Here is a 22,138-nt window from a genome sequence, read left to right on the forward strand (position 1 = left end):
CAATTTTTACAGCTTAAAAGTTGAGTTTTTGCTTTCTGAAATCGCTGTTCATTTTGTCTCAACTCCTTGGTATGTGCCTGCATACCCAAACAATCAATAACAGCAACCACCACAGGGCAGTAGAAATCATTACACTTGATTTGTTTCATTACAAGCCTTGTAATAGGAAATAATCTTATCACTCTGTTGGTAATGTTCTGATATCCTGCAAGTTATAAATAGCACAGCGGTTGCATGGAATTGTTTGTGGAAATTTTAGAGTCATAGAAAGCTTGTTAACAACAAAATGTTCATTGTGCATAATGCAGCCCAAGCAACCATGGAATTTTTCTTTATGATCATGAATTATTTGAATAGACGATCCTTAATGCATACCAATGAAAGAAGAGAAATTGAATCAAATGTACACAAACAGAAATATGTTTGTGAAGGGAATCTTTTCTTTGAGGAATTTAGAGTCAACAGTTTAATGGACAACAAAATGTATCAACAATAGAGTAGACAGAAGAAGACAGATAACATCTTAGGTAATACCAGTTGGGTTATCTTCCCAAACCTGGGTGCCTTCCAGATGTGCTGGATTTCATTGCCCATAATCCCCCAAACAGCACAGCCTTGTCCATGCTAACTGAAATTATGTGAATTGAAGTTGAACGTATCTGAGGGAACCCAGGCTAGGGAAATTTGGAGAAGGAGTATGTATTTATAGTCAGGGCAAAGATTAAGCCAAGAAAAAGAATGCATGAGAAAAAAATATATCTAAAATACTCTACACAGTTTGTCCCTCAAGCGCTGTGTTGGAAGAGAGTAGAGAAATAAATACAAAAGTGTGAGCTGACTCATGATACTAGCAACAAGTTAAGCATATACCTCCAGAGATGGATTTTATGGGGAGGTGAACAAATCCAGTGTTAGTCCAGAGTCTTTAGATTAAAACAAAAAATCCATGCAGTCTCAGAAGTTTGCTACTCAAGCTCATGATATTAAAGCAGCTGATGTAGGTGTGACTTGTGTAAAACTGTAAGGATACACCACTGCCACACTCAAAAGTGCAAATTAGAACATGTTATGTGTTCAATTATTGTTGGAAATTACATATTAACAAGGCCAGTCCCACCTCTTCACATTAAGTCGGTGCCAATGTGTGTGTATGAATGTGTGTGCGCGTTATGTGTATGTTTGTGTGTGTGTATACACACACATATATGTATATACAGGAACAACATTCACTGAATGGCACAACCAAGTAGCTGGCATTGTGTACAGGAACATCTACACAGTGTATGGGCTAGACCCTCCCAAGTCCAGATGGGAGATTCCACAGAAGGTCATGGAGAATAACAGGGCTAAGATCCTGTGGGACTTCCAGATCCAGACGGACAGGCAGGTACCGGCCAATCAACCAGACATCATGGTAGTAGACAAGGACCAGAAGACAGGGGTGGTGATAGATGTAGCAGTACCAAGTGACAGCAACATCGGCAAGAAGGAGTATGGGAAGCTGGAGAAGTACCAGGGCCTGAAGGAGGAACTAGAGAGGATGTGGAAAGTAAAGGCCAAAGTGGTCCCAGTGGTGTAGGAACACTCAGGGCTGTGACTCCTAAGTTGGGAGAGTGGCTCCAACAGATCCCCAGAACAACATCAGAGCTCTGTGCCCAGAAGAGTGCAGTGCTAGGAACAGCTAAGATACTGCGCAGAACCCTCAAACTCCCAGGCCTCTGATAGAGGACTCAAGACTGAGGAAGAGACATACCACCCATAGGGGTGAGAGGGGATTTTATATTCTGTGTGTATATAGATATAGATATATAGGTATATAGATATACTGTAGATATATAGAGATATAGAGTGGTACCTCGGTTCATGAACTTAATTCGTTCCGCGACTCTGGTCGCGACCCGAACTGGTCGCGACTCGAATCAAATTTCCCCATAAGGTTCAATGTAATTACGGTTAATCTGCTCTGAACCATATGTTGTTGTTTTTTTAAACCGCAAAAATATGAAACAAAATACAGTATGAAGAGAGAGAACGGTAACCTTGCTCGACGCGACTTCTGGCGTGGAGGACAGGAAGGCGGGTGGGGAGGCGGTTATTGCTTGGAGGGAGAGTCCCCCTCCCAACAGGAAGCCGCGACCACATGTCACAGGAGGGAAAATGGCCGCAGATCCTGTTCGTCACCTGATCCGGTGTTCACGAATGGAGGCAAAATTTTGCGAACAGGGCTGTTCATGACCCGAATTGGTCGTGAACAGAAGCGTTCGTGAACCGAGGTACCACTATATCTCCTTTTTATCTTAACAGATCAACGATTTGTTGCCTTTTCATCAATTTACTACCCAAATGTGCTGCCTATGGGGTAGCTGCTTTACTCTTGCTAGTGGCAGGATTGGTTCTACCATTCTGAAATCCTGCTAACTCTATAAAACAGAATGAAACTCCAGCTTTCTGAAATATACTTGTTAAATTTGTTGGGCATGCAAAACAGAGGATATTTATTCACTTGGAACAGCTTATATTCTGCAACCATACCTTTAACACCATCAAATAACAACATCTGCCTATCCCACGTCCTTGGGAAGTTCTCGATAGGTGGATAAAGATGCCAAATCCAACTAAACATCTGGCTGAGGGTGTGACCAACCATCATCATCATCATCATCATCATCATCATCATCATCATCATCATCATCATCTATTAAATTTATATGCCATCCAACTCCTAGCAACTCTGGGCAGTTTACAATTGTTAAGAACATTTAAAAACAAATAACAGTACAAAAACAAAGAAACAAGATGGCAAAGAAAACAAACGCAGATGGGAACAAGAGAAGTGAAGAAAAGGGGCATCAGTCATCCTTGCCAAAGGCCATGTTTTCAGGGCCCTTCGAAATACTAGTGGGGTGGACGCTGTTTGATCCTTGGGAGGAACCTTGTTCCAGAGGGCAGTACTGCTACAGAGAAGGCACACTTCCAGGCCATGCTCCCGATAGATAGCATTGTTTAACTGATGGAACCCAGAGCGTGACAACCCTGCCAGACCGAACCGTGGGAGACAGGTGGTCCCTCAAGTAACCAGGCCCTATGCCATGTAGGGTTTTATAGGTAGCGACCCACACCTTGAATCGCACTCAGAGGCAAACTGGCAACCAGTGCAGCTCGTGAAGCAGAGGTGTTACATGGGCATAATGAGGCATGCCCATTACTGCCCACACCACCACATTCTGGACCAGCTGAATAGATTTAGATATATACACATGCCTATATTGTCTGTGCGCATGTATGTGTATGTGTGTGTACATATATGTGCAGTTCTATATACACCTATATACATCTATAGTTATTTACATCTGCTGCCAAAAGATTAGCATATGTTTCATATTTCACCATCTGCTTTACAGTTGGTTTGATGAGCCCTCAATAAGCTCCAGACTTCCTTTAAAATCATTGTCTGTGCATTTCCTGGGCTCGGCAGTCTTCTAATGTAGCCAATAGATCTAGGTGACAGCTCTGTATGATTTAAAGAGGCTCATTAGGGATATGGTAAGCAGCACAACTATTTGTTTATTCACAGTTAGCAATTCCACTTTTTCTTCCTTTACCCCCCCCCCCAAATAGTAGTGAATGTGGAATATATAAACCAATAACTTTTTAAGGATATATTGAAGCCACATCAATTATTTATTTGCCCGTCCTAAAAATAAGGACAGGAATCATATATTAAGATCATTGGACCACCACTTTCACTCCCTTATTGAGTAATAATAATACCCACTTTGATCATCTTTTTGTAATTGTTTGTCTTTTCATTTTTTACTTTAAAAAGTATGTTAAAAATGTGTTACTTTTAATTGCTGTTTGTTGTCCTGAGTGCACATATCCACTAGAAAGGAGGTATATAAACTTTTATATAAATGAAGTGAATTACTGTTTAAATTCTCCTTTCATCAGCACAATCACCTCCAAGTTACACATACAGGCCTAGCCTACTGTCGCCACTTTCACTATTGCAGTCTATGGCATCAATTATCAGGGGCTGTAGCAGTTGCAGATTTCAAGCTCAAATTCCTCAATAGTGTAATTCAATAATTATGCTGACTGAATGCTGTTCATATGAAGTATGAACATTGTATATAAAGATGGCAAAATTCTCAAGTTTGGGTACATGTCCCAGAACTTTATCAGCATGGTAGACAAAAAGGTAGATATCCTGTCTGTAAATTTAACTAGGGCCTCACTACATTGGTAGAAATACCAAGGACAGCCTAACAGTTTAAGTCATACAACAGACAAACAGCACATTTTTGCCAACAGTAGAAAAAACAACCACCAGCAAGAGTATTGACAAATGCCAGATTTTTCAAAACGTTTGTGAAAGTCGTTGACATTTATTCTAGTGGGCTTCCTTGAGGAACATGTACCACAATGAGGGAGTAGCTGTTGAGGTATTAACCCCTTTATTACACTGTTCAATAGCCATACATATAAACAAAGGATGTTTTGAAGAATTCTTCATGACTCTAAAGGGTTTGTGGTAGCTCCAATAACTTTGTAAGCAAAATTTAACATGAGCTGAAGTACAAATTAATGTGTAATATAGGGAAGTGTTTTATAAAGATTATATAATTATGGTAATTTAATGTGACATTCTTATCTACCCTATCAAACTCTGTTCAGATAGATTGCAGTGAAGCTTTCACTGCCTTCTGTCCCCTCAGTAACTAGGTTCAACATGGTAACCTATGATTTCTTGATAAGCTATAATTGGCTGGATCTGCAACAGCATGCTATCTCATAAGGTGTGGTTTTCAAACCACAATGGCCAAGTTCACACAGTGCAGTATGCCTCAACCAAAGAAACCACATAATGACTTTCTGTGTTGTGTGAACACTGTCACTAGATGTGCTCCTGATTTACTGGACCTTACCTCTAATTCTTTGTTGTGTGCCAGGTCATGCCCTGGTGCCATTGCAACTGCATAGGAGGACCCAAGTGGCAGAGACTTTAATCAGAAAAAGAAGGAACACAAGAGTAGCTATACAAATTCAGCATTTATTAACATGGGGAGGGAAGCATGACATTTCAAGAAGGAGAGACATCTCTCTCTCCCTCTATGTGTTGGTGTTTGTGGGTGTGTGAAATAATAGAAAGATTATTTCTGGAAAGGAGAGAAGTGAAATGAAATTATCCCTGCCAATAGAACTGGAATATAGACACCTCACTAAAGCAATGCAGATACTGAAGAGAGTGGGGATGTGGGATGCCATATGATACAGAAGAACAGCAAATAGCCATAACAACAACATAGCAAAGCCTCCCTTTTCCACATTAGGATTCTCGTCATATCTGTTAGAGCAATATTAACCTTTTGAATTTATTTAGAAACTCATTAGTGGTTTCTACATAGTCCATTCTTTTCCTGATTAGCTCTCCTCATTACAATTCAAATTTCTTTCTGCTACATTTACCACATTGTCCTGCTTCTTTTCATCTCTATTGTTGTTCAGCTTAATTTATTGCGGTAGTGAAACAAGAGCAGAGAGGGAGGGGAAAAATCAGTTGACACTGCAGGCTACTTATTCCCAGCCTTCTCAGGGGAGTCAAATAAGGAGGTCTGCAGAGAAGAGGAGGGGAAAACATCAGCAAAGAGGCACAGACTGTTACATTTTCCCAATCTTTTATATCAGTAGCCTTTCTTTCTCCACTTGCATCATATAGATTGAATGTCTACTAAATAAGAAACAAGGTAGCATATAGCCATCATATTTGTACAAAGAAAATGCCTAGGAAAAAATGATCCTAATAGCAGAATCTCAGGGACCCAGGATGTGAGTGAACTAAATTCCCAGCCCCACCATGAGCTAATGAACTATTTTACTGGCTCTGTCAGAGGCTGCCCTTGAAAATAGTATGAACAAACTTCAGTTAATTGAAAAGGTTGTCGTAAGATGATTACAATGAACTTGTTTCTCTCTACTTTTTTACCTTTACTGGCAATGTTTTTGCTTTTAGGCTTGATTTCAGATTAAAGTTTAGAGAGCTTAAGGAACATGCCTCCAATATTTTCTGGCAGGGTCCAGAACCTGCTAAGGAGACAATACGCTCCTGAGAATGTTAAGGATGACTATGAAGATTTTGGTTCTGCAGTGGAGACATTCTCAGATATACCTCCTTAGATGTAGAGGATGTTTTAGGGAGATGGTGAGAGAAAAGGGAATAAGGCCTGGGAACAAACATTAAAGTGGGAATAAGTAGTTGAGGTATGGTGGGAGACTACAACAATCAACCAAACCACATTACAGTTTAACTTCTGTCATTAGATGTGCTCCTGATCTGCTAGCCTCCCCTCCTTTCAGGTTGCAGTTTACCAAGAAAAAGTAGATGAAAGATGGTAGACTCTCCAATCTAAAGGTTCTGCTTTTTAAATTTAGCTCAGTTATTCACAAAACATATATTATCTAGGATTTATTCCTCATTAAAGGTGCTGACTTGACATGTAATATAAAGACTTGACTGAGAGAAAAGGGGGGAGTTAACTTCTCCCAGTTCTGTCTGCAGGATACTCTATGATGCAGCCTAGGGCTTGAGAGTGGGGAGGTAATATGGCTGTGGTCTACAGGAACTCCATTAATTGACCAGAAACTCCATCTGACAATCTGGCAGTATTGAATGTTTACTGATGTTTGGAAAGCTGGGTATATAATAGCATAGGTATACTATTAATATACCATCCACAGATTCTGTTCCTGAAATACCTGGAGTGATCTCTGGCATGATACTAGACTAACTTAGACTTGTCCTTGGTTTTGAGGATTTCAGTGTTGAGATTGTTCATGAGTTGCTCTGGATTTCAGATCCATCCTGATCACTACAGATCTGCCCCAGCTGGTATCTGGCTCCATGTATGTAGCAGAACATATGCTGGATTTGTTACTCTGTTTTACTGGGGCTATTGATCTGAAAAAGGAGAGCTTTCTGAGGACCAGTTAAAATATTTCTACTGGCTCCTGATGAATGTCAATGCATTTGAGAAACTTCTGCCTATCCATAGGTGATATTGTTGAGGTCCTGGCTGATCTGTGTAACATGAAGATGATCTGGGCAGTTGACACTATCGCTCCTAAGCACCTCAGCTGACACCTTGGTTTACTATAGAGCTGAAAGCAATGAAGCAGCCAAAAAAAGAATTAGAACACAAAGGAACTTGTGCAATGAACTGGACTGAAATTGAAGTGGGTCCTTGTTCAGGCACATTTGAAATCCTGCTTCTTTGCTCTGGCTGCAGCAAAAAGGGCTTATTTTTCTGCCTCTGCACAGAACAGGTTGGCAATGATTTTACATACTTTATGTCCTCCATAAAGTTGTTGGAAGAAAGTTGGAAGAATAGTTGGAGTCTTGCTGTGAACTTCCATAATTTTTTGCAGAAAGATTATCAGATTTGCCCCCATTTGGATTACAGTGTAGGAGCAATTGATAGAGAGGTAATCTTGGCTGTTGGGAATTTCATATGGAATGCTTTCATCTGATAGATGTCAAGGATGTGGATAGGGAATGTGCAGGTATGCTCAATGTTTCCTCTTCCTGGTAGATTAAATTGGTCAGTTTAGGATTGATGCCAAGGTTAAGGAAATTGATTACTGTTTCCTTGATGTGGGATGTGTTCTTGCCCGTTGAAAGGCGGCAAATAAAACATCATTATCAGGAAAGCTAATAATCACCCAGAAGATCTTTCTAATGATAGGTGGTTTCAAATATCCCACTCTTAAGTACAATGATTGAAAAAGAGTATCCTTGCAGATCCAGATACACCTGGGTGAAAGTAATTTTCTGATCCCATTTTAATCAGGTAGCATCCAGGAAATGGTACCGAGATTACTTTGGATGCCTTAGTAAATGTTTTATGTCAGAAGCTATAACCAGGTAGTGTGATCCTACTACTGTAGTTCTCCTTGAATTCTCAGCAGATTTCATTATGGTATCCTTCTGGGCCATCTGATGGAGAGACACAGTTTTTGCAGTGATGTGAAGCTTGTTCTAGACAGGGCTGCATTCCACCAGAGAGAGCAGGTTTGCAGATTGGGAATGCTCCTTGATCCCCATCTCTTCCTGGATTTTTAGGCGGTGGCTGCAGCATGGAATGCATATGCACAATTATAGCTAGTGCACCAACTGCAACACTTCCTGTATTGTTCAGACCTACAGACAGTTATTCATGCTTTACTTATAATCTGTCTTGACTACTGCAATGTGCTTTCCATGAGATTATCCTTGAAAAAAGTGTCTGGAATTACAGTTGGTAGAAAATGTGGCAGACAAGTTACCAACTGGTACAAAATATAGGGAACATATGATGATGTGTTGAAAGATGTGCACTGGCTGCCAATTGCCTACTGGACACAATTTAAGTTGTCAGTGTTGCCCTTTAAAACCTTGAATGGCTTTAGGCCTGATCTTCTGCAGAATTGCCTCTTCCTGCTATGAACTTGTCCAATTATGAGGGTCAACAGGAGAGGTTCTTTTCTTGATGCTCCTATTGCTTGAAGCTAAACTATCAGGTATATGGGAAAATGTTGCCTTCTGTGTGGCTACTAGGCTTGGGAAAATACTCCTTAAGAAGATGCATTTAACTCCTACTTACCTAGTATTAGGAATCTTTTTTTCAGGCTTTTAAGTGTCCACTATTTTAATGATCAAGTTTAACTTATTGGTTTTAATTGTATTTTTTTGTTTTTTATGAAGTATAAAGGTATATTGTTGTAAACCACTTTGAATGTTAAAATAAACAGGAAGGTGGGATATAAATCCAATAAGAAAGAAAAATAAAGTAGCAGGCTACCAGAAATATCCTTTTAAGGAGTAAAAAATCAAGACTGCTTATGAGTAAAATTGATCCAGGAGTAAGATGCTGTTCATGAGTTGTAATTTAGCTACAGCTTCTCTAATAGCTTGAAGTTAACTCTTGTATTAGGCTCTGAACCATCAGGCTTAAAAAGTTGGAATTCTTGGTTCCTGAACTTGGAAATAATAACTGTGTTTGCAGGTAGTGCATACAGTAAGTGAAAAAGTCCAGCTAACCAATGTGCACATTGCCATCTAAATCCTCCCCCAACTTTTGTGACTATCTCCAAAACAGCTGTTGTTTTCAGTTTTTGGAAAATGGAATTTGTAATATGTGATAAGTGTTGTATTCAAAGCCAGAGAGAGATCTAGAATCATGTTCAGCTCCCTGAGAGCGCCAATCATTCTGTCTCTCAGCCCATCCTACCTCTTGAGGTTATTGTGGTGGGAAAAAGTCAAGAAGGAATTATAGTGCACATTGCCTTATGTTCCTGGAGGGAAGAGGGACTATTAATTTGAGCCTTGACTTCTGATGGATGTCTACAGTGTTCCAAAGCAGAGCAGAGCATTGTGTGAACACCCCAGACACACCAACATAAACACGGGCGCTCACAATTTGGAGGACCCAGAAAACTGAGGATTGTTACTGAATTTATATCAGTACAGAAAACTTTGCTGATTCCAGGCATATCCTTTTCTCATTTTGGAACACTCTCATTTTTTATGTCTTAGACGAGCAAATCTAAATTCTCTGAAAACTAGGTACTCTCAATTCCATTTTCCTTTGCTTCCTATAGGGAAGCTATGTTTTACATTCAAACTTAGCATCTAGCTCTTGGGTTGTCTACGACAACTATGAAATTCACATATGTGGGTATCATTTAAGGTTTATTCCTTTATCAAGATTCTGAGGATCTCATCTAAAACATTCATTTGAATTAAGAGCAGCACATCTAATCAGCAACAAAAACAGCCTATACTTGGTTGACAGCACTAATTAGAAGTAACCAGGTGGCAGTTGTGTATTGTCACACATTTATTTAGTTTCATGCAGCACCGTAACATTGCCATGTGTAGAGAATACCAATGAGTTTTTTGATCGTGACATAAATTGTGAGCGCAACTGTTTTCTGTCAGCTGCATCATAATTCCTCCACCCATCCCCAAACAAAATTAAAAGTTAGAATTTCTGCAGTCATGGAACTAATTTTAAAATGGATGCAATTTTAAAACAAAACAAAGCATTTAATTGGATCAGTTGTATTCATTCAGTAGAATACATTGCTAATACAGATGAATCAAATTCCCCTTTAATTCTTGTTTTGCCCTCATAAACCTGTAATGACCAAAAACATGGAATGGATTGAACTAGGGCTACCAGAGGTGGGCTGCAAAATTCCAGTTGACCACTAGATGGCAGCAAAGAGAAGGATTTTCTGCAGACATTTCAATGCCAGGCTAGTTAACATCATCAGAATATGGGGGAATGGAGTTTGCTGGCTGTTCATATTTGGTAATTTGTCCCACCAGCCTTGTTTGCGGTTTTGTTTCTGACTGTCAGGTACATAGCTTAGGCAAGTAGAAAAAGAAAAGAAAAAGTCTAAACTCTTAGAATCACCTGCAAGGTGGCACTTAGGACTTGAAAGAAGGAAGTATATGTTATGCAGAGTGCAGCTATAAACACAGCTCATGCTAAAAATACACACCAGCGTTAGAGAGATTTAAAGAATGTAATGTCCTTATCTTGTTCTCCAAAGAAATCCAGCCAGAAAATATAAAATATCTGGTTGTTTATTGAGAAAAGTAAAAACTACATAAAATACAAGTTTCATACAAAACAGAAAAAATCACTTCTTCTCATGTATATGGCATCCAAGACTATCCGCTACACAAGTTTAACAAAGTCTCTAGCCAAAAACTCTCAGAGAAGAGGTACACTACTTAGTTATTAGTTACTACTACATAACCCATAAAACTGATTACATGGTGGCTAAAATTCTACTGAGCAGTGAGACATGTAATCCTCACACTTTTATTAACACTATGCACCACCCCTTGAGTAACTAGCATACAGACACCAATAGGTGGCAGTAAATAGCAATATACAGTGGTACCTCGGTTCACGAACAGCTCTGTTCGCAAAATTTTGCCTCCGTTCGCAAACGCCCGATCAGGTTATGAACAGGATCCGAGGCCATTTTCCCTCCTGTGACACGTGGTCACGGCTTCCTGTAGGGAGAGGGACTCTCCTTCCAAGCAGTAACTGCCTCCCCACCCGCCTTCCTGTCCTCCACGCCAGAAGTCGCCTTGAGCAAGGTTAGCCTTCTCTCTCTTCGTACTGTACTTTGTGTCATATTTTTGCGGTTTAAAAAAAAAAAATGGTTCAGAATGGATTAACCATAATTACATTGAACCTTATGGGGAAATTTGATTCGGGACGTGATCAAAAATCGGTTGGTGACCAAATTCGGAGGAGTCAGAATGGATTAACCGTATTTACATTGAACCTTATGGGAAAATTTGATTCAGTTCACGACCAATTCGGTTCGCGACCAGAGTCGCGGAACGAATTAAGTTCGTGAACCGAGGTATCACTGTACGTGCAAACTAGAAGGCCAAAATAAGTCGCATGATTTCTCTAGTCAAAATAATATGTTTGAAGATAGCGAGATGCATTTCTTCCCATGAGAAAATCCTAACGGTATAAAGCCAGAGCAGGTAGCCAAAAAAGAAAAAGAAAAAGAGGGGGGGGGATCCTTCTATGTTTGGCAGGAGATGCTGCTGAAATGAGAGACAGTTGGGATACGAAGCAGAGGAAGCAGCAGCTAAGACAGCCAGGAACCAGGCAATGCGTAGCCGAGAAGAAGAGAGATGGAAGCAGCCTGAGGAAGCTGAAGCCAGAGAAGGAATCTGCAAAGAGGGAGCAGAAATGAAAATACAGCCTTGGTCTGTGAGACAGTAGCAAAACAGGGATGTCAGCTGGTTCTGGAGAACAGGGCAAGAGTGAGTTAAGAAGGAGTGAGAATAGGACAGTTTGGGATAGTTACGTTCAGTCAAGCAGGAAAAATTGTTTGCATTCATAAGCCTATAGATCAGCATGTGTGGGAAGAGGGAAGAAAGTAGCATAACATTTGGGTCACTTAGTTAAAAAGTCTGTTAGTATCCTTATCATGAGATTTTATTAGTGTCCATACTTACATAATATTATATATATAAGTGTGTGTGTGTGTATATACACACACACGCACATACATGCATACACATGCATAGTCATACACACATACATATAAACACTTATCACTAGAATTATTGTAAATATACTTCGCACCAAGCTTGCATAGTAACACTGTATTCATTTATTAGTTGTGCCTGCATGTCTGTTTTGTTCCTATCAGTACTCTCTCTCCAACATCATGTGAAACTGATTCCATGGAAGCTGTCATTGATAGTTTTATGTGTGTTCTCTAGCTGATTTTTTTTTTTTAATATGGTGAACATGTTGTGCAGATAACAGATACATATTTTAGGCTATTGTTTCCCAGATTCTGCTATGAATCCTGAGATGGGTGACTTCATGGTTGTTCCTCTGATCTGTTTCTATATTTGTCCATCAAATTAGATGTGGATGGTGAGGCAGAAGTTTATAAGCTCCAATTTTTTAAAATGTTCTGCTGTGCCTGGTATGTTGTGTAATAGTGCAGCAATTGATTTTTTAGCAAGTTTTGAATCCATGGATGTGAAGAATGACATGATGTTGACTGAAATATGATTTCATCTTCTTCATTTATTAGGTCTTTGATTTTCTCTAGGCACTGTAGTGGTGATTTGATGGAGTGTTCACTTCCATCTATGAGTATCCAGGTTTCTTGTTGAGTTCTTTGACTAAATTGTATGTTGGAGTCCATGGTAGCAATACAAATGGGCAGAGTGATATGTCCAGTTCATGTATTTTGGGGGCAACCATAAAATACGGGAGGATATGCCCATTATTTTTCATGTCTCCTTTTGTGATTTGATCCAACAATTAAACCTTGAACGCTATATTTATTCTCAGCTATGTCGGACTTTTTTTGTCAGCCCAAAATGGGTAGCTCTAAGTTAGTAAAGATTCTTAACAAAGTTAAATTGACATTTCTTAACTGGGTGCAGATTTATCCATTATCAGCGTAAGAACATCTCCATCCCTACCTCAAGCTCTGAATCATTGCCATTCTGGGGACCTCCGGGTTTGTTCAGATTATTTTGTTTATTTATGTATTATTGAATGTATACCCACCTTTCTCTTTATGTGTGTTATCCACTAGTCATAGATATATTTTCCATTATTGTGTTCGTCCCCTGCTTTTAAGTTACTAAGCATTTGTCATATATTTCCATATATTGGGATGGGGAAAAGAGAACCTTCCTTTGCATACACCCTTCAAAACCCAAAGAAAATGATAACAATGATCTTAATTGTCTACATGCAAAATTTTGGACTCCAATGGAGGCTTAAAACCAGCAGGATAATTACTTTCACAGCTCAGTGCCAGTTGGGAAATGAATTGCTCTGAACAACTGAGTTTAAGTTGTTTTTAATAATAATTGAAATTAATTCAGAGAATAAAGATAATCTAGAAGTGTTCAAGTAAATGACTCTCTCTCTTTACCCATTTCACAGAAATGGGGTCCATAGGATTCTGCTGTCTTGAACATGCTTTGGATGATAGCCTATATCTGCTGTTCTCTCTAGGAGACAGAACATATGTAGCATTGCCATGCTGAGTTGGGGTTTGGGTTTTTAAAGCAATATGACTCCCTCTGCGAACACAAATGTTGCAGTAGTAGTTGGTTCTGTACACAGTGTGTCTGTTTTATCCTGCTATGGTACATTTCCCATACATCTGATTCAGGGACAGATGCCTGATGGGATATTTGTAAAAAGGCCATCCATAAGAGTCTATATTTTGTCAGTATTATATTCACCATAGAAATGCATGCTTAAATTTTCTGAAGATATATGCAAGAAAAAACCTGTGTGAACTAGTCTTACGATATGTTTGCTTTTTATTTTGTTACCAGTCATCTTCAAAAGGTATTGACTTTTCAGATGCCATTATAAGTCAATAAATAATTTTTCATAATTTTCAGATGCACCAAATTTGGCAAGATCTCTAAATCTTGTGAGATTTGGGGCAAAATGTCCCAAATCTCATAAAGGCATAAAATGTCTGTTCTGCAGGTGCCATTTGAGGGTTCGGTAGGTGCTGTATCATTGCATTAAAACCAGCAAACGATCAGATCATCAACACTGCACATCTTAAGAGGAGAGATCAGAATATGTGTAAATGTTTTGAGTAGTCATAAATATATCTACATAAAGAGGTGGTGCAAAACCAGCACTTCTGGATTTTGCCCCTATACTGCTAAATGCTAACATGTCTTTTATTTTCCTCATTCCATGAGAGGATACGCTCTTTAGATTTCTTCAAATATGACTTTCTGCTATGCAGGTTCATTGTATAGCTTATGCAAATTTACATACTGAGCTGGCAAATATTTGGACACTCAACCAACATTGTCATAAAGTGAACTGATTCTAATCAGGGCATAGGCGAACATAAAAGAGCTGAAACGGCAATCTTGCTTTATTAAAAAAAGTAATGGGTGATAGGAAGGAATGCAAAAAAAAAAAATGCAGAAGAGCTCAAACCACAAGTATGATGAATAAGCTGCATTCACTTCCATGGAATGTGTATGACCCTGAGTTTTCTATCACTTCCATTCTTTTCTTAATTTAATTTTCTCAATTTAATTTTTAATCAAATTATAGTTTCTTTTTGGTGTTGTCCAACATTAAAATGTTCACCTGCATTATGGAGTTGTAACCCTTACATCAATTATGTAAATTATACTGACTTTCTTATGCATCTCCTGTGACAGAAGAGAGGAAGGAATCTGAAACTAGAAGAAAAGGGTTTGCTTAAGGCTACATAATGAGTTCACAGAGGCTCGATTTAAATTGGAGATGTCCTGAGTTTGTCGCTCAGTTTCTAGAACCACTGTACGCACCTTTTCCCTTCATTTTCCATATTCTCATATTTTCATAGCAACTTCCAACTTGTTACAAAAGTGGTAGGACTCTTCCTCACAGATGAGTTAAACTGCTACTCACCAACCCTTGAGCGTCTATAAAACGAAAAATATGAGAATATGGAAAATGAAGGAAAACTATTAACAGCATAAAATCTGCTTTCTCCCATAGGCAACCTCTATCCTGTCAAAGGCACAATGCCCGCATTTAATGTGTACAGGGCACATTAAGGAGAAGGACTGGCAGATTCCCCCAGCTTTGTTACTTTCTCCTTCCCCCAAAGAACACTAACTCATGGGAAAACATTCACCAATCACTTTCCTTAATGTGGGGTGGGGCTAGGGATTCTAGCAGAGCACTGAACTTATGTTTACAAGAAGCTTGAACAACAGCAGACAGGCCCAGGGAGAATTGCACCATGAAGCAACAGTAAGGAAGCCGGGTCTCTCTCTCTCTCTCTCTCTCTCTCTCTCTCTCTCTCTCTCTCTCTCTCTCTCTCTTTTTAATTTAACATTGGGAGGGGAAAAGAAAAATTTAGATAGTAGTCCCCATCTCTCTTTCTCTTCATCTCCCCCTTGCCCTTTATAGGTGCATGGTTAGAGTGGTCTAGGTTGACCATACACCCTCTAAATCAGTGTTTCTCAACCTCAGCAACTTTAAGATGTGCAGAGTTCAACTCCAAGAATTCCACAGCATTCTGTGGCAAGATATGTGGACCGTTCACAATTACTCATCCAAATCATGAAAGGCTGATGAAAAACCTAATATCCAGTTTAGAACTTGGCCTTCCAACCACTCTTTTGATAATCCATTCAAGTCTGATATCTCCAGTTATTGGGTTTTGTGTGTTATGCTTAAATACTTGTAGCCTCCTATGATTTTTCCTTCTAAACACCATTTATATTTTATATCATAAAATCCCATGCTGTTGTCCTAATGATATTTCTTCCATCCAATAAAATAGTACTGGGTCCCTTTGATGTCAGCACAAAACTGGTCATAATGAATGAAAATAATTTTTCTTTGTTTGAATTTCTGTACTAACCTCAACAACTCTTCTAATTTATAGCAAGATTCAGGTGGAGGATAGAAAGCATGTAGTCCTCTGTATATTGCTGTCACCCCTTATTGGCTCAAAAATGTTTGTGCCCAGAGCTATCACTCTTCTTGCTAAAATGAAAGGACACTCTATTTTTTTCCTGTTTTTTAAAACCATAAAATCATTAAACTTACTGGAAAATAAAGAATTGATTAGTTCATTCCTGTAATATTCTGAAAACAATGGAGAGTTGATTAGGAATTTGAATTGCATTTTTTTTTTTTTTAAATACAGTAATTCCTGTGATACACATCACAGCTACAGCTTTAGGTATTTTACATAGGTTTCTCAAACAACAGGAAAGTTCTTAAATGGAAGTGATCCTGGCACTATTTGATGAATGCAGCAGGAAATGCTTAATAAATAGTATTTATTTCCACATAATGAAAGCACTGTGATAAGAAATATGAGGATTATATGGAACTTTTTAGCATACGATTTAGTTCTGTAAAGGAATATCCTAAGAATACCGTCTTTTATTTACCTGGGAATTAGGTGTACTTAATAGAAGAGAACTTGCTTCTATGTAGACATAAATAAGATTTTACAGTAGGATCTGATCCTTAGGATGTAACAGCCTACTTTTATGTGCCAGAAGACCATATTATACAATCTGCTCTCCAAATGTAGACTTTCCTATTAAGTACCCAGCACACACAATTTTTCTTAGAAATAGAAAGCATTCTTTGTGAAAACACTGGGAGAACAAGGGCCAAATGCCACTCCTGGGGGTGTGCATTCCATTGCCTGGGACCAATGCAGGAGAAGGCCCTCTCTCATGAGTCAGAAAGACAGTCTTCTGACAACAGGGCAGACCTAATTAATCATTCAGATCTGCAGGAGAGGCCTTTGGAAAATATCCCTGTTCTCAGAAGTCTGGGGTATATTCCAAAGGGTGTCACCTGCAGGTCTTAACAATCAGGCAGGTTTCTAATGGGGGAGGTGATCCCTTCAGTAGTCAGGTCCTTTGGCAACCAGTGGAGATCTTTCAATGCATGAACCACATGATCCTTGTATCTGCTACTGGTTAGCAACTTTGCTGCTGTATTTTGTATGAACTACAATTTCCAAATACTTTTAAGGACCCCATATAGACTCATAACAGTCAGGTTGATACAGAATTCACAGATGCCATGAAAAATACATGGTTTATCTTTTCTATGCTGGAGCAGCTAGATCAAAAGATGATGTCATTGAACTCTGTTCTGTGACCCTTGAAAAAATAGGGAAATTTACACTGGGAAATATATTTGTGTATGGTAGTTCAGGTGAGCAAAGAGACTACTACAAGATTGTCACTTCCCCAAACCTCAAAGCAGCTTCTATATTGTAAAATTCACTATGGAAAAATGTTATTCCAGATTATTCTAGAAACTTTTAATAGAAGGATATGTAATTTCCACAATAACTAATTAAGGACTTCCTGCTCTGGGCAGAAAAAAAAAATAGATGACCACTAGATGGCAACAAATAGGTATGGGAAAACTTCTAGCCTTTGGTGCCATCTCATGACTTTCCAGATTTTTGCAGCCTTTAACAAGTAGTAGTAGTAGTAGTAGTAATACTACTACTACTACTACATTGGATTTATTCTCCGCCCATCTCCCCCCAATGGGGAACTCTGGGCAGCTCACAAAGTACAACTTTAACATATACATATAATCTCTATCTAACATTAACCTTTAATTTATTTAAACTAACATTAAATAAAGTAGATTTATCTTATCATTTATCTTATCATAACCTTTCTTACCTTTTTATTGATTGTATTTTTATACTACCATATTTCAAGTGATTCCCTGCAGGTTACATCCTGCAGAACATAAAATAACTACTAAAGAGAAAACCAAGATAAAATAACAAGCAACTAAGCAAATAAATAAATATGGTGGCAGTTCTCACTCTCTGAATGCCCTCCAGAATATTACATTGCCTTTTTTCCTTCTTCTTCTTTTTTAGCAATTTCCATACTGCCTCCTGCCATTACCTTCTGGGAGGTGGGGATGAAAGAGCGCCAGCAGCGTTCAGTTACAGAAAGAAAGTCAGTTGGATAATCATAAAAAGAATGCAAGGTATGCTGTCCCAAGTTTCTACTCCAACCCCCACACCCACAGAAATGCCACCGTTTTCACAGACAGCTTTGCCCCGGACTTAACTTCACTGGAGCGACATTCATGAGAGAAAGGCCAAAAATTGACATCTAGTGCTGCAACATCTAGTTCTTGCAACCGTAAGGCTACCCAAAGTCCAAATGACCACTAGATGGAAGCATAGAGATGCAGAAGCCTGGTTACTGCCATGGCTCTTTTGCTTGGGCCCAGGAGAAATGCATCTGCCTATATAATGCCTGCCCAGCTCATTAGGTTTTACTCAGGTTCTTTATATGCTAGATCCTGCACCACTTGCTGGGTTCCTGTTCATTTATGGCTTTTCTAGTATCTGTAATAATACTAGCTTATCGAAGAACTACGTCTTTGAATCTCTGCCTGCTATTTTTGAGTTTGGATAATAATCTTAGGGAAACTTGACACGGACTACATATTCATTATTGGATTTCCTTTTGAAATTACAGGATTTCTGCTTTAAAATGTACATTGTTACTTTTTTTTTTAAAGCTTTCAAACTATATTTCTGACTAAGCTGATGTACCATGCAGAAATTCCGTGCAGTTGCATTCCTTGCATGTTTTGAAGCAAGCATAAGAAAATATGAAATATTTATTAATTTAATTTATTTATTATTAAATTTGTATGCCGCCCATCTCCCCCCAGTGGGTGACTCTGGTATAAAATACACTGCTATATGAATCCAAAAGTCTAATTTAGTTTAGCATTTTGATATTCAGTAGAGCAGCGGCATTGTTTCCCCAAACCTGTCACTTCTTAAATGTACTCATACTTTAACTTCCAGAATTGGGAGTGAGCAAAATATGGCCAAACCCATACTGGCTAGGAATTCTGGAAGTTTTAGCATCAAAACATCTGGAGGATGTCAAACTGGGCTATCCTGTTTTGATTAAGATTAGGGAGAGGGATTGAAATATGAATCCAGGAATATGATAGATGAAGCACCAAGAGAGCAATGTACATTCACTATCAATATTATTGTGGCTTTTTTGGCTTCTCATTTTTCCAGCTGAAACTCATTTATAGTAATTTCTGCTTTGGTCTGCCATTCTTTTAAAAAATCACATGAAAGTACACGCATATTTTCTTGCACGTTTCTCTATAACTACAAATTACAGAATTTAGAGAAGAGCAAATAGTGAAGGGTTATTTTTGTTGCTTGGTATGAATTATTCTATGCAGCAAAAGAATGGTAGAGAATAGAAACTATTGGATGGTCTTGTGATTGCTGCTTTAACTGGTCTCAGCTCTGCTTTTTATCTTCTTTTCCCTCCTCTTCTTTCTCCCTCCCTTCTTGAGCCAATTGCCCCTCTTAAAGAATTACACTATCTTCATATAAACAAATGTGTACTTTACTTACAGTGGAGAAAATGCCAGTGTTCACAAAGCAATAGGAAAAAAAGACATTATTCAGTGTGATCATACTATGAGAGAAAAGAAAGGAACAGTAACAGGAGCAACAAAAAGGACGAGGTTAAGAGAATTTTCCAGAACCTCACAGCCACCAAAGGGATGGTCTAACTCAGTGTTTCTCAATCTTGGCAACTTTAAGATGTCTGGACTTCAACTCCCAGAATTCCCCAGCTAGCATGCTGGCTGAGGAATTCTGGGAGTTGAAGTCCAGACCCCTTAATGTTGCTAAGGTTGAGAAAGTAAGGTACAAGCTGCTACAATTAACCCTGCACTGTACACATAGGATTGCTTAGCCCAACAATTGCTGTTGCATAAAGGAGAAAATATTGAAGGGTAATTTAAAATTTTTTTCTTATATTACTTTGGGAAGTGCGAATGAAGTAGGTTTTCATGTAATGTTGGCCAGACAATTAATTTCTCTCCTGGAACTACAGATGGCCAAGAGAGACCTAATTTTCTGAAACAGCAGAAAAGCCTGCTATTTTTGAATGTGCTTGCTTATTTTAGAGAAATGCAGCAATAACCTTGATGAAGATATGCAGGAACAGTTAAGGAAAAATATGAGACAACTCAGTCCTGGGAAAGGAGAAGGTATGACCAAAAAAAAAAAAAAGTCAAAACAACCCTGCCTTGATAATCTTTGATATAAGCTCTGGGGTGGGAGAGAGGGAAACTCTGCCAGGCTTTCAATATTCTGTTATTATACCCTACAACAATAACCAATTAATTATTCCAGTAATCCTTCTGTTATCTGTTTCCTGACTTGACTTACCTCTGTAAGCCCTTCAAGCTGGACCAAACTTGGAAACCAAAGTAATGCAGGCCAATACTATTTTTATTAGTAACAGTAATAGCATCTTGCAAGTTTTAATGCGCTTCCCCCCTCCTTTTATCTTCAGGAGAACTAGGGAGGGTCTTATCTGAGACATTTTCTTGTGTTACAGCTCTGCCTCAGACTTGGGTTTCCTTCTTCTAACCATTGTCTTGGTAGTAGCTCTTCCTCCTGTTCTTCAAGGCTATTATGACACTTGAAGAGTAATAAATCTTGCTAAGCTTAGTACCTCTAGACTTAGTGACTTTCAGAAATATTGTGACTGTAACATGCAGAATTCCCAGCTAGCAAAGTTGCATTGGACAATTATCTGTTTATACTATTTGGTTATTCAAAATGTATTCATTTTTTTTTTTAATTTGAGAAGCTATATCTTATGTAAACCATTATAAGGAAAAGTTTGGTCTTGATATATGTCTGAAAGGTACTTCACAATCACTGATACATTGATGACAGAAGCATTAATCAAAATAGATCATTGCCTATTATTAATTATTATAATTATTAATAATAGAGGGCAAGTTGAATCTTTGGAATGCTATTGTGTATAACAATTCTGCAATAGGATTAGGAAGTTATTTTAAACTCAGAGGGAAGCTGCCACCAAATGTTTTGTAGACTAACCTTCCGTTCATCATACACTCTGGCATCTAGCACTAAGGACTTCCCTTTCTTGTCCACTGCAGTCTCAGTTAATTGTTTCAATGTCAGGAGTGAAATATGAAGGAAAGGAAAGTTAGAAAAGTGAGAACTTCAGTTTCTTTATATAAACACATGCACAGACATTTCTCTAGCTGAGTCTCCTAGGGAACAAGCTGTGAATAGAAGGTGAACTTTCTCCTTCCCATCCAAGTTGGAAGCAATTCAGTAGATACCAGAGTGTACGAATAGCTCTAAAGCAAATTGTTGTATGATGCGTGCAGAAGCTCAGTTAGACTTTAAAAAGCATATGTAATCTTCAAGTGTTTGTGCCAGTTGAAATGTTATTGTTAGGGAAACAGAGGGAGGACATGAAGAGAAATGAATTTTCAACTTTAAAGATTATTGTAGAGGATGCAAACTGACATTTGGTCTTTGAATTTTGGAAGAATGTTCTCATTTGGGGAAGTTCAGATTAAACTGATTTCCTCTGGAGAACCTATTATTTTGTTTGTTTGTTTTTTCCAAAAAAGATGCTTTTTCTAAAAACAAAACTGTGCAGTCTTTCTGCTCACAAAAAAGGAAGGTTAACATACAAATCTGTTTTAAAAGGAATAAAAAAGTCAATCGAATAGATACGGTAACCTTTGTGAACACATCTATTTGAGAAATAAAGACTAGACTAGACAAAAGAAATAAGATGAACTTTGAGAATACTTTCTGATAGTTCTTTACTTATAAACTGTGTTTATTAAATAAAGATTTATATTTTATTGTATGCTGTAAAATGTCCAGAGTTTGTCCAATATACAATCAACCAATGAACCAATTAATCAATAAGCAAACAAACTAAATGCTTGGAATAAAATGTCCAGGATTTTTAAAAGTATCATGAGCAGATCAATATTACTATGGGAATGTATTATAGCTTCAGTCATAATAAGAGTAATGATTAATCTATTCATACAACCTAAAATAATAAGCAGAAATTAAGCATAGTAGTGAATGGCTATTAAAGGAAAAAATACTGGAGTTCAGTCATGAGTTAATCATTGGACTAAAGGGAAAACCTTGTAGGAGAAACAAACTTGTTTTTCAAACTTGGCAACTTTAAGAT

This window comes from Python bivittatus, unplaced genomic scaffold, assembly GCF_059951505.1.
Source record: "Python bivittatus isolate LINGU-HERP-01145 unplaced genomic scaffold, Pbiv_v1 ctg000700_np1212, whole genome shotgun sequence".
In the NCBI taxonomy this organism is placed as follows: domain Eukaryota; kingdom Metazoa; phylum Chordata; class Lepidosauria; order Squamata; family Pythonidae; genus Python; species Python bivittatus.